General features: G+C 35.2%; 1 long non-coding RNA gene across 1 annotated transcript in view; it reads left to right on the forward strand.

The window, feature by feature from the left end:
* Positions 1–1519: 1519 nt before the first annotated feature.
* LOC135328968 (uncharacterized) overlaps positions 1520–13345 on the forward strand; it is a 31922-nt gene continuing 20096 nt past the window's right edge. The window contains exons 1-3 of the long non-coding RNA XR_010390099.1: positions 1520–1695; positions 4570–4734; positions 8224–8357. This is a non-coding gene — a long non-coding RNA (uncharacterized LOC135328968). The remainder of the gene's footprint in view (positions 1696–4569; positions 4735–8223; positions 8358–13345) is intronic.

The following is a 13345-nucleotide window of genomic DNA, read 5'->3' on the forward strand; positions in this document are numbered from 1 at the left end:
TTAGTTCTTTTCAGATCTGAAAAAGTCATGCTGGATCTGTGACAGTAGCAAAAAGAACACTAGGTTACTACAATGACACTGTAGTACAATGTCATTATTGAAATAAAACCCCATTAAAAATTTTATCATAGTCTGCCTGTCAGGCATTTAAAATGGCAATAGTCAAAAATTAGTCTTAATCTACAGACAGAGCTTTGTGAGTGAATTTGGTTTTTAGAACATTTGTTTACTTTAAAGGAAATATTGATGCAGTCCATATATATGGACAAGTAATCCTTTTTGTAAATAATATTGTCATCCAAACACTTAGTTTGTTACAGCTCCTAAGATTTTGGATGCTTTTTTTTGCGTGCTTTACCATTTGGTCCAATTTTTCTGCAGTGTTGTCAGTAGAGTCCAATGAAATTCTTCATGAATTCCTGAAATCAAATTTATATGCCTTAAAAACAGGATTTAAAGTGCCTAACACCAAGTTTCTCACTGTAGGATATAAATGATTTTGCTGAGAGTTTTTCTTACCTAGCAGGGAGAGAGGTGTCTGCCTAGATTCTTTGTAGTTTGTAGTTGTTATTTGATCTGAGTTACATTATCAACTCTTTTCCCTCAAGCTATGCATGTCTTGTTTCTGCTTTTTTAAACGTTTTTGCCTGAAAATTTTTTGCTGAAGTCTATGCTAGGTAAATGAAGTCAGGAGAAAAAAGCAGCAGTTCCTTTTTTTTTCTTTAACTTGGAGAAAAATTATTCAAGGACACAAAATAAAAATCATGTATTTATTCCTGGAATTAATAAATACTTTAAATCTGTTTAGGTTAATATTTTGTTATTTATTCCACTTGAAATGAGGTCTGTGTATTGTAAGTGTGTGTTTCAAAGCTGACGTGTAGAAGACAGAGATTCATTCTCACATTCTGCAATTTTAAAAATAAATCAGAAAAATTTATTTATTTACATTTAAATATTTTTTTAGCTATCTACTTGAAACAAAAAGTTAATTTCATTAAATTATTTTAAGCGGACTTTAATATTACATGCAGGTTGTAACTTCAGACATAAAACAGGCATAACTACCACTTAATGTAATCCATTATTTAAACGTACTTGGTTTCATTCTCCCCTCTCTGTACTTTTCTTAATTTCTTCCTTTTCTGTTATCTATTCACATGATATGACATTTATAGTTGATTATTTTTTTCTCAGTAGTTTGTTGTGGATTTTTGACATGTGCAGTGGCATATTTGGAAAAGCTTCTTTTTCATTTTCAGTTCCCAAGCATACCGTACAGGGCATTCCTTTTAGCACTTGAAATGCACAGGTGCATGTATCAGTTCTGTTTTATCTCATCTTCTCATGATAAGTAGTTGAGAAAGGAGTAAAATTTTAAGTAAAAATGTAATGTATCATTACTAAACTTTATGAGGATTTTGACAATTTGACAATTTTAGTGCTTGCTACACCCCAGTAGGTCCCTTAACACAGTAAGTCTAATGTGAACTGAAATTTCTTCTTTCTGTAGGAATAGAGGAGTAAGACCTGGCCAGCACTGCTGAGGTTGTCTCTGACTCAGAGGCACCCCCACCGAGCTGCCTCTGCTGGCAGCCTTCCAGGGAGAACCCTATAGACTCCAGGGAGAACCCTGTAGACTCTAAAGTTGTCTGTAGCTGGTGGAAGCCCAGGAGAATCAATCATGCTATAAAGGTGAGGAATGAGAGAGAACTGTAATAACTGCTTAGGGAATACTTTTGAAAGGATATATCCAAATATCAGCAGCGTTTACTGTGTACGCAAATCCATACTATTCCTTGGGCTATCATTGTCCTGATAGTGGTTTGAACCATCAAGAGTTTTTGGAGGCAACATCATTTAGGAGAATGCAACTGATGATGTCATCATTGGTTTCATATCAGAAGATGCAGCAGATAGAGGAAAAGAGCTTTCTGCCCTCTAGGAGATGGTTTCCCCAAGTCAGTCCTATTGCTGTATCTGAAGGGATACAGCAAGGTAAGTCCACATTAATAGTCCTTTGAAATTTGTTAAATTATCAGAGAATTTTGATTCAGATCCTTCCAGCACTTAAACTTTATTTAGGTGCCCAAATTTGCCTGAAACCAATAGGACTTGGTGTCCTAAATCCTCAGAGCCTAAACCCATTGAAAACCCATTTAAATTTTTTCTCTAAGAATCTGTTTTTTGTGAAATTCACATTCATGTGAAGTGAAATTCCTATGAAGCAAGATGGAAGCAGAGCAGAGACAAAGCAACAATTTAAAAATATTTCAGTGAAAATAGGCATCTGGGAAGAGGAAAAAATAGTTTGAGAGGTTCCATTGCTTTAAAAATATCCTTTTCTCTGAGACTGTCACAAACAAATATCACACATTTCTCTAAGGATTTCAGTAACCCACCCCTCTTTATGTCAGAAGTAAATATACAGGGTTAACAGGTAGGCTGAAGCAAAAGTTGCTGCTTTGATATGCTGCTTTGTGACAAAATAGTTCTGTCAAATCTGTATCCATTGGCTTTGCTTCACTCTTTCCCTCGTGCTACTATTGAGAACTGGAGTTTAAGCTACTATTGAGAACTGGAGTTTATGGGAATGCATTTTTTTAAAAAGGTCTCAGTCTCCTCATATGTGGGGAGAGAGAGGGAACAGATACTAATTTCAGCCTTCACTATGCCTACATGCTCAGCACCACTTTAATTTGCACTAAGCCTTTTTGTTGCAAATGAGATAAAGATGAAAAATGAAAACTGGGTTTTGATTTTGTATTGACTGTTGCATTTTAAGTTGAAAGTCGTGGTTCTCTGCTCTGCTGTGAGCTGAACCACAGAGCTAAATATTCTCAAATTTATATGGAAAGGAGCTGAAACATAAAACAGGCCTGAATCCTGTGGCTTCAGTCCATCTCTACGTGTGATTTTTCATTCACTGCATCTTTTATTGCTTTTTTGCTACTAAAAGTGACTATTGCAGAGGTAAAGGAAAGCTCTGGCATCAGCCAAGTATAACCATCAGCTTTATGCTCTGGTTTTCCAACCTTTAACAATTATCAAGACTGGATAGTGACAAAAATGTTTGGCCAAGTAACGTAAATATAAAAAACATGTTTTTATAGCACAAAATTTTGCTCTGGCAAGCTGAGCCTTTGTAACTCATATGCCAGATAGGAATTAGTCAAGAACAGCAGCACTTGTAGAAGAAGAGCAGTCACTTCATTCTGTGCCAGAGGACCCGTGTTGCCAGGGTGGGCATGCATTACTTTGGCAGCCTCTGGCAGTTGTGTCATAGGGAGCATGAACCTCATTAGAGGTCATGCACTCAAGGAAACAGTCTGGAGTAAGATGGCATGTAAATTCTATCTGCTCTATATACAAGAGGTGAACTTTAGCTCAGGCACAATAGTCCTTCCTGGTTCAAAGTGATCTACATGGTATAGTATTTGAGAGATTGTCAAGAATCAGTCAAGATGTCCGTGAATCTTAAAAGTATCATAGCTTCAGGGCAAGTATTAGGTTTGGCCCAATACTCCTTCAAGGAATGTGCAGAGATCTGTTCTACAGAAGTCATGCTGGGTACCAAGTTCTGATTATCTCCTAGTGGTTTTTCTCTCTGACCCTAAAAGTCTGTGAAGGCATAATGGAAATGTATTAGTCATTTTACTGCTCATTAATTTCCCATTTGAAATCGTCAGTCTCATAGTGAGAAACTGGAACATACTCTGGTGATACTCTACTAGAATAGAATCAAAGCACTCAAAAGAAACTACTTTAGAAATAACCTTCCCTCTGAAATTGTTTAAAGTAAATCAAAGGATCAAAATACAAAATCAAGGATCAAAATACAAAATCAAGAATATAAAAGTGATCAAATCTTCGAAGTCAAGCAGTTGTGTTCTCTTTTCTCTCATTAGAACAATCTATCTGCAAGTAATCTAAGTAACTATGCTTGAAGATGCTTTTAAGGCAGGTGTTTTTTTTTTTGGTTGTGGGGTTCTTTTTAAGCTTAAATACAAGGTTGCTTGATGCATTATTTTGTGATGTAGGAGGCTATTCTCCAAATTTATGAACATCAAAGTGAATTCTTGTTTTGAATATCACCTTTGTCTTTTAATACTGCTTATAATCATACTGTACTATGGCATGAATCTCTGTCTTTTTCATAACTAAGCACTTACTTAAATATGGTATATAATGTAAGCATGGGCCAAGTCTCTGTTAATGCCATCAAATGATCTGGACTTCTGTAACTAACTTTCCAAGTAGCACATTTTGATTTACTGCTTCACTGGAAACATAGGAAGGAACAATAGGACTAGAATTTCTTTCAGGACTCCCTCTTCACAGAGATGAAGCGTAAATACAGAAACAGCCTTAGTAGCATATATCATTTCTCTCCAATTTTTTTTTAAATTCTAAATCTGATTTTAATTCTTTGTGTTCATGTATTTATCTTCCTTTATATTTCTAGTAAGATTTAAGTAAACGTAGAATAAGGCCAATGTCTTGTTTCACAAAGTGTGACTTTCAGAAAGTGTTGTTCTCTCTGGTTTTCTCTCCTACTTTGTCCTTCAGCATTTTCCAGCCCAAGAATTCAGCAGTCAGTTGGCGAGACAAATGAGAAGGGAAAATTTCAGGGTACTGAGAAGCAAAGTTTAATATCCAAAACTGAAAAGACTCCCAGATGAATAAAACAAGCCAGACACCCATCAGACACAAACTCTGGCCCATAACCTGCAGGTAAATCTGTTTGCATGGACAATTACCTACCCAGTCCAATGATGTCAGTGGAAATCCATGTAGAGGTAAGGATTTGAGGGCTGAAGTTTGGCTCTGCTCATATTGGGCAAGCTGTTCAAGTATTTCATTTCTTTGTAAAGTGAGACAGACGTTAGATGTTTGTTGCAATTGCATACTTTTACAACAGACTGTCATTCAGTACTAAGCTACTCAGAATTACTAGCTGTCAAGCTGAGCTGCGTACTATGCTCATCACTCACTATTGGGAAACTAGCTGCAAATTTTAGACAAGGGCATGAATGAAAATAAGATATTTTGTCCTATTGTGATACCCATTTTTTTGCCACAAAAAACAGTTTGATTCAATATTGCCCAGTCTTTGGTCATGCCTGAGGGGAGACAGACTAAGAAAAGGTGGAACTGGACTACTAGCAGAATTTTAAGGGACAGTTGACTGTTATGAAACTAGTTGAAACAAATGATATTATAATTTGTGTACTTTTATGAGTAATCTGTTTTCATGAGCAAACTATTTATGCCTGTTTATAAATGCTAAAAGTATCTTCTACCTCTTATAATCCACCAATCACTTATGAAATACAGGAGGAGGAATGTGTTTTATCATTCATTCCACCATGTTGTTATTTCAAACTTAAATATATATTTTTAAAATATTTTTGTTTCTGTTTATTGTCTCTATGTGCTTTCTTCTGTCCTAATTTTGCAAACTCTTAGCCAAAAAGTAACAGATGTCCCATTGATTACTAATGTAGAAGATTTAATTTACTCTCAGAAGTGTTTAGAGGAAAAAAGTCCTCTGAATAATTCAGTTTTCCTTGTCTCTTATCCTTCACTATTGTCTATGCTTCTATTTTTCTTTCTAGATTCCTGTGCTACTTAAAATCACCTTTTTCTCACTATGTTTAGAATACTTTTTGGAAAGCATTTTCTGTTAGCAACCTTAACTAGTTCAGACTAGCTTTTGATGGACTGAACCTAAGAGATACTGAACACAAACTTTTCTCTAAAAGGTATAAGATATCTGTCAGGTTCAGACCCTGTTATTAACTTCAGCAGGTAAATCTCTTGGTAAACTTGTGCCCTAAAAGAGTCTCGACAGACTTCTAGATGAGAAAACTGACAAACTTAATAATGAAAGGAAAGAATTGCTTGTTTTTCTCAACTGTTTCTTTTTTACTTGTAGATATCCTTCTAGTATCCTTTAAAAATTCTTTATTTTATGAAGTTGTTCAGGAAGCACACAAACTTTGTTCTTTAAATATGTTGGGCAGTTCATATGTATACAGTTTATACTTTCCAAGGTTACAAAAGCAACATTCATATTGAGTGCATATTGAGCATGGTTTCTGGCTTGATTTTTAGATACATAGAAAAGAAAAGTAAGCCACATGGTAACGGTGGTCACCTGGAAAATTTTCCAAAGTCTTCCTGTGACTAGTTTAAATACATTCCCATTTCTTATATCTTACACATTTATAGTTTCATTTTATTTTGACTTGCCTTTGCGCTATCAGAATGTCCAATTCATCATTTCTCTGGTACCAGAAATAGCTGACAGGCTCCAGTCATTTTAATTATAAGTACATTTGGGTAGCTGTCAGCTTGAAAAGGTATTTCTATATATAAATAACTGATTGCCCTAAATTCAATTTGTGACACTGGTATATACTTTCAACTGAGATCCACAGACCACATCTTAAATAATTTAATGTGTTTTAACATGAAGTTGACAAGGAACAAAGTGCGTGACTAAGGGGAAGGAGTTCTGGCGTCTATTCCTGTTGTTCTGTTTGACATTTTGTGTTAATGCAGACATGTCATTTAAATTGTCTGGATCTTCCGGTAGCTGATCTCTCAAGTAGGATACTGTCAGTTTCTACCTGATATAGATGTTCATAAGAATTACTGCACAAATGCTTATATATGCATTATGAGATTCTACAATGAAAACATTTTGAAAGAAAATGCAAGATCGCTATGGAGGCTCTAGTCTTTCAACTTTTGTTTCTACTAAAGCATAGAAGGCTAATGATACTGCAGAGCTTTTAGTTCATTATTAAATGCTTTTTTAATGGCTTAGTTTTAGTTGTCATCTGCAATGCATAAAAATCTTTCAAAGAGAATCTCAGTAGGGAATAAGTATAGTTGTCCAGTATCTCCTGGAACACCACCATCCTGATGGCTAGAACTTCCCGTATCATATCACAGAGCCTTACAGTTCTGCCTGAACAAGCCTGTAAAGGGCTCTTAGCCTCTCCAATAGGTATTTCAGAGCTTTATTCACTTTAAAAAATACAGACTTCTCTGGTTTTGGCTACTACTTTTCTCTGGCACAGATGAATTATTTTATAGGACACAAACCTTCCCACACAACTTCAGCTCATGTCTTTGGCAACTCAGCTAACCCCTGTTCCTGTGGAGCCAGAGTATATGGAAGGCAGCCATGCAGCTGACATCGGTTGACTTAACAGACTGCCATCAGAGACAGCACGGTAACGACTCCTACAAAAATGGGAGGTTCTCAGAAGAGGCCATTGCCATGGCAGATGACTGATCTTTCCATTCATCCCTTTTGGTCTCTACTGAGAGCATCCTGATCTTCACAAAACATGCTTCCAAAAACACTTGAGCTATATGGAGAGAAAAATTGTTTCGCCTACTGCGTGCAAGTATTTTTACTTTAGATGTTCATTTGTAATTCAGAAATACATAGGGTTTAATTTATTTGCCACAACTTCTTTGTGATGTCTCTAGTACTTACCAAACTGGAATGCTAGATAAATCCTTAAAAGCTGTAGACCAAACTATCTGCTATTCATTCATGAGTTACCACACCAATAGTTATCCCTGTTCTTTATTCCACCCCCTTTTTAGTGTCTTGTTGCCAGGATACATGATAAACAATAATAATGTAAAAGGTTATGTTTTACTGGTTAGATTATGTCCTCATAGTTTACTGCTTATTGTCGGGGTCACACATAGCAAACATTGTTTGAATGAGCTCAAAGGGATAACTTTCTTGGTAATTTGGGTTATAGGCCAGCACTGTTGCCTGTCAAGGGATGCCTGCACACAAAAAGCACAATATTCCTGTAGGCTGAGGTATTTCTTCATGCACATTTTGTCACTGATAAATTTATCAAAATATTTAGTAAAACCGTATCATGATGCTAGTATTTTAATCCCATTGCTTCAATACATTTCTTGTTACATAGAACTGTTCACGTCCCAATAAGGATTAAATATACAGTATGAATTTAAGTTTAGAGTAGTAGACTATGTTAAATTCACACTGAATAGGTTAGATGAAAGTTCAGGAATCAGGGATTTAGAACCATGATCCTGCAGAGCAGTTTGGTTAAATATTGTGCTGATCTAAGTGGAATTATCCTTGTACTTAATGTTAAGCGTAAAAGCTTTGATGAATTAGAGCTTTGTTTAACCGGAATACCTTCCTTGCTTTTGCAGAGTTAAGGGGAAGTACGTGGAAGCTAAACCAAACAGCCTCAAACAAGATCTGTGAAACTTCTCTGGTATATGAATATCCATAGACTGAGAAGAGAAACAAAACCAGAAACAACACTTGAGAAATGGAATTCAAGGTGAATACAAATAAAAGGCTTCTCTTGAAGGTTATGCAGAGAGCTTTTTAGTATACTAGAGATGTTTTCCAGATTTCTTGTTAACATTAAATCCAAAAGCCTATTTCAGAGTAAAGAGCTGGTTAAGTTCTTTTTGAACAATTTCATTATTACAAGTCACAAAAATTTCCTCCTGCCCCCATTTATCTACATTGCAACTAAGACTCAAGTCCGTAAGGCTAAGCTTTCTCACACCCACAGAATAAAGATCTCTAAAGAAAGTAGGAGTTAAGATTGCTGAAGTATCCTGTTGCAATGGGCCCTTTATTTTTTATAGTATATAGTAATTTTGAATAACTTTTCACTCCTGTAAATAAGCTCGTCTAGACACATGAAACTGGAAGGCTGGAGTTACGGTGCCTTTTATGTGTGGGACACCTGTATATTTTCTTTCCTATGTTATTTTTCTAGTATCGTAATCTTTTATTCCCAATTTCAGAGGGCAAGGCTGAAGTATTCTGCAATCCATTACATTTCCATAGCATCTTTATTTAATCTCAGCCATATGTAGCTTCCTATCTTATTTTTCAATTTTGAGAACAATAGGGTAGTTTTCTGTTGCATTTACTATAAGTTATCTCAGCAAAAACAATTCTGAACTTTTGACAACCTTGGAAGAACAAAGCAATTCTAAGACTATAATTCACACTTCTTAGGGTTTAAATATACATAAAAAGAAACTCATGTTCTCACAGATATCTGAACTGGATAATTTATTCAGCTATTTGAAAATCCTTGTACTTTCTGTATATTCTGGTTTCTGATTTGCCAAATGTATAAAAATATAGCCGAACTATGATGGAGTTGGCTGACTAGTTTGTGATGAGTTGTGCTTTTGCAGCCTGTGGTTATTCTGTGCTGCTTTAAAATTTGGAGTCCTTTGCCATCATGTAGTATTTTCATCTTTAAATCTCTCAGGAAACCACTACCCTGAGCATGCAGAGGAGCCCAGAATGGAGAACTGAGCTGAAATAGAGAAGTTTTGGATTTGAAATGTCCTTATCTCTTTGTGAACACAATGGTTAATAAAGCTGAGGTGGTTCACAGACACAAGGCATGGCAGGACAGCTTTGTTGTTCTTTGGTGGAATGAGGTTTGCTGAGGCTCGAGCTCATGACTAGGCTGAAGTTATAAATAGTGAGATATAAATGAAGTACTGGAAAACAATTTGAAAGTAATGGATTAAAAGAATTGATTATATGATACTGAAATATGTAGCAGACAACAACTGAATGTGCTCCGATCCCCATACCAAACAACTCTCTAAATCCTACTTAAATGATCTTCAAATTTGTTCTTAAAGTGTTGTAATACAGGGAAAGGAAAAAGCATGTCATCTGGTGAGAGTAGTAAGGGAAAACAACTGTGTCATGTATTTTGGGGACATTTTATTATTATTATTATTATTATTGTTGCACAAAAGATCCGTTTATAAAAGCAGAAGGTCAGTGTGCACACTACTTTCAGAACTTTGGGATTGCCTGAGCTAGTCTGCCTCACCCTCCTCAAAACAAATTTAATATGTCTTAGATAGCTAACCTCAGGTATTTTGTCTAAGATAATAGTATTCCTTATATGCAAGTGCTGTCTACAAAGACCAGTTACTATAGGGAGATTACAGAGAAATTATGTAGATACACCATCATGCAAGCCAATTAAGCTTGGATGAGTTTCCTAATGATATAGAAGTGTCAAGTTATTTTAGCTAATACTGGCAAGATTATCTCATATGATTATATTTTGAAAAGTTAAAAGTTATTACATGTATGTGGGTGACCTTTAGGTCCATTTTAAAAGAATAATTTTATTCCATATAGCTGACCATCTTCCTCTGCTCTTCATAGTTTATCAGCAGGCATGTGATTGAAAGATGTTAATATATTTTGCTATCTTTTCTTTTTAGAAAATTACTGTTTGTGTTTCAGTATCTTCTGATGAATGTGTTAGCTGATTCCTTTTCAGCCCAATTATTTCTAACAGTCAAAACCAAAATATCTAATGTTTGCAAGAGAAAATATTCTGGACTTAGCGATTTTTCTGGTGATTACTGTCTATAGTTCCAAACTGCTCTTTCTGTTTTTTAAATGTTCTGAACTTCTGGTTATTTAATCTTACATTATAATTTTAAAAATATGTAAAAGTAAATCACAAGACACCATTCCAGATTCTGAAATGAACAAATTCCACTAGAGTTTACATGAAAAATTCTGATGTTTCCCTTCTCTGTCCATTTTTGACCCAACTCCTTGTCATTGATTAAGGTAAGTTCTAAATTTCTTTTAAAGTCATGGTGTAATTTTCATTCCTGGCATGATGCACAATGTTCTGTGTACCAAACAGTGACCAGAAAGATGACAAGGTGAACTCTTTGGGGGAAAAAAGGGAAGGGAAATGTTCTGTTGCTTTCCAGGTCTTTGTTACTTGAACACAGAGCAATTTTATACCTTTGTCTCCAAGTTGCAAGAGGAGGTTGTTGGAGCACACATTGTCAAACAGTGATTTCACTAGCACTCCTCAGCTTGAGAGGCAGACAAGTGAAGGAGGATGTTGTAGTGATTTATAAAATAATGAGTAGAATGGATGAGATAAACAGGGAAAGGCTATGTGCTGCCCACAATTAGGAGGCATCAAATGAAACTGGCAAATGGCAGTTTCAAACAAAAGGAGTATTTCTTCACACAGCTCAACACAGCACAAATTGTTGAGGCCATGGACCTTGCCATGGGATGTTCCAAATGCTAACATTTTACACAGATTCAGAAAGCTCCTAGAAGATTCACAGGATAGGGCAAATAAATAAATAAATAAAAGGATTGGAAGCTATTAAACACAGAACACCACCTGTGGCTCAGGAAATCCCTTAGCTGTAAATTGCTAAAAGCGATTTTACTGTGGGAGAGTATCATTTTATAATTGCCCTGTTCTTACATTTTTCCCAAGGGATCTGCTATTGTTCACTTCTCAGATTAGAATACCAGGCTAAAAGGACATTTAGTCTGATCCAGTGTATGCAAAATAATGCTCTTTTATTAAGCAAGGATTGCATACTGTATGTTGTAGAAAAATCTGATGCGTAATGGTTCATCAGTAAAACGTCAGTGTTGTGTTAAATATGTTTCTGACTGGATAACAGATTCAGTGACAGAAAAAAACCTGGAATATGTAGTAGCGAACCAGTAGTTAGAAGTTAGATGAATTAACTCAGTAGTAAATCACAACTGTCTGATATTCTGTAGAAAAGTCTCTTAATGTAATACATGAGCTGGACTTTTTGCATCATGTATTTACAAGAATGTTTTATCTAGATGAGTGCCTTTTGTGGTTTTTTTGGGTTTTTTTTGGTTTTTTTTGTTTGTTTTTTTTTCTGAAATCCATGACCTAGATTCCCTGCAATGTTCACTTCGTCATGAGGTAAAGCTACACTGAAAATGCTAGTCTGTTTGTATTAGTGTTAAATGACCTGAAATATTTATGAATTAGGTGATTCATATTGTAAATCACAGGCATATTGTATTTACTGTTCACTTAACTTTACAAATGTTAATAGCTTCCTTTGGGAAATTATAGGGTTACATGAAAACAGAAATAAAAAATTAATAGTTATCATAACAAAGAGCATTCAATATTTTGCAAGCACAGTGAAACAGTCCCTCTCACTACTGAGTTCTTTAAAAATGGAATCAAAGTCTCATGACAGCACATTATTATTTTGTCTGAGGGAAACAGGAGAATGAAGGAACTCAGCTATATGCTATACAGTATATGAATAAGTATATAATATAGTAACCATATATATCTGTGACTGCAGAGATAAAACATGCACTGGGTTTATAGGCTTCATAGGGTCTTGTGACAGCACAGTTACGGTGGAAAAAAATGTGACCAGTGTGTTTCAAGGATCATTATTACTGTTACTGGTGTGCTTAGATATAGCACATAGTATTGTTTTTCACAATTATGTTTGCTAGTCATCACAGTATAATAAAAATAGACTAGAATAGAATATGTAAAAAACAGAATAAAATAGTAGCCCTTTCTGTTAAAGAAGAGAGGAGAATCATTTTTAATGATGACTTTGTGTCATCAGCTTAGGACACAAACAAATAGTCTGCCTGCAAAGAAGCCAAGAACAGATGAAATTTGCTATGGAGACAGAGAGAGTGAGAGACAGACCACATAAATATCTACAGTATGTTATTCTAATTCATTCCAAAGGCAGTAATTCAGCAAAGATTTTTCAGTCTGTTATTTTAACTTTCTAAGTGGACCTATTTCATACCCTTCATTCTGTATAGGACTAAAGTGCTAATGATGATTTACTGTAATTCATTTGCTTTCTTTGTTTCTAACCAACAGTCTTTGCTTAAATGATGTGCAGTTGAGAATATGAAAGTGTTCAGCCCCTTCAATTTTCCATAGTAATGTATTCTTGTTCCAAAAAGTATTTAAGCTGTAGCAGTTATATATTACTTCTGCATTTCATACCCTGAAATTCCTAAGTTAGTTAGGAGTCCTTTTCTGTTTCCTTACCAATTAACCAATCAGTACATTTTGCTTTAAAACTTTTATCTAATCTGCCTGAATAGAAGACACTGAAATGGCTCTTTTTGTTCTTTATATCATGTCTGTGTTTTAAAATTTGGTCCATTTCTTTTGAGAGACTGACATAAGCCTTGTAACTAGTTGAGACTATATATATATATTCTCTTCTTCCATTGTCAAATTGTTATTTCACCCTCACTTCTAGTTTAGAGTTGCTTACATCTCTTCTCCTAACCTATCAGCACTTACTGTAATGCTGCTTGGAGTCAAGAATCGGAAGTGAAGCATGATATCACCTTTCATTTTGTTATACTGACACTCTATTTAATGCTTTGCAGTATCACCCATTGGTTAGTTAATGTCTTTTACCCCATTAAGGAACTTTGGATAAGTAAGTAACCTTGTAA

The sequence above is a fragment of the Dromaius novaehollandiae genome, chromosome 7, assembly GCF_036370855.1.
Source record: "Dromaius novaehollandiae isolate bDroNov1 chromosome 7, bDroNov1.hap1, whole genome shotgun sequence".
Taxonomy (NCBI): Eukaryota; Metazoa; Chordata; class Aves; order Casuariiformes; family Dromaiidae; genus Dromaius; species Dromaius novaehollandiae.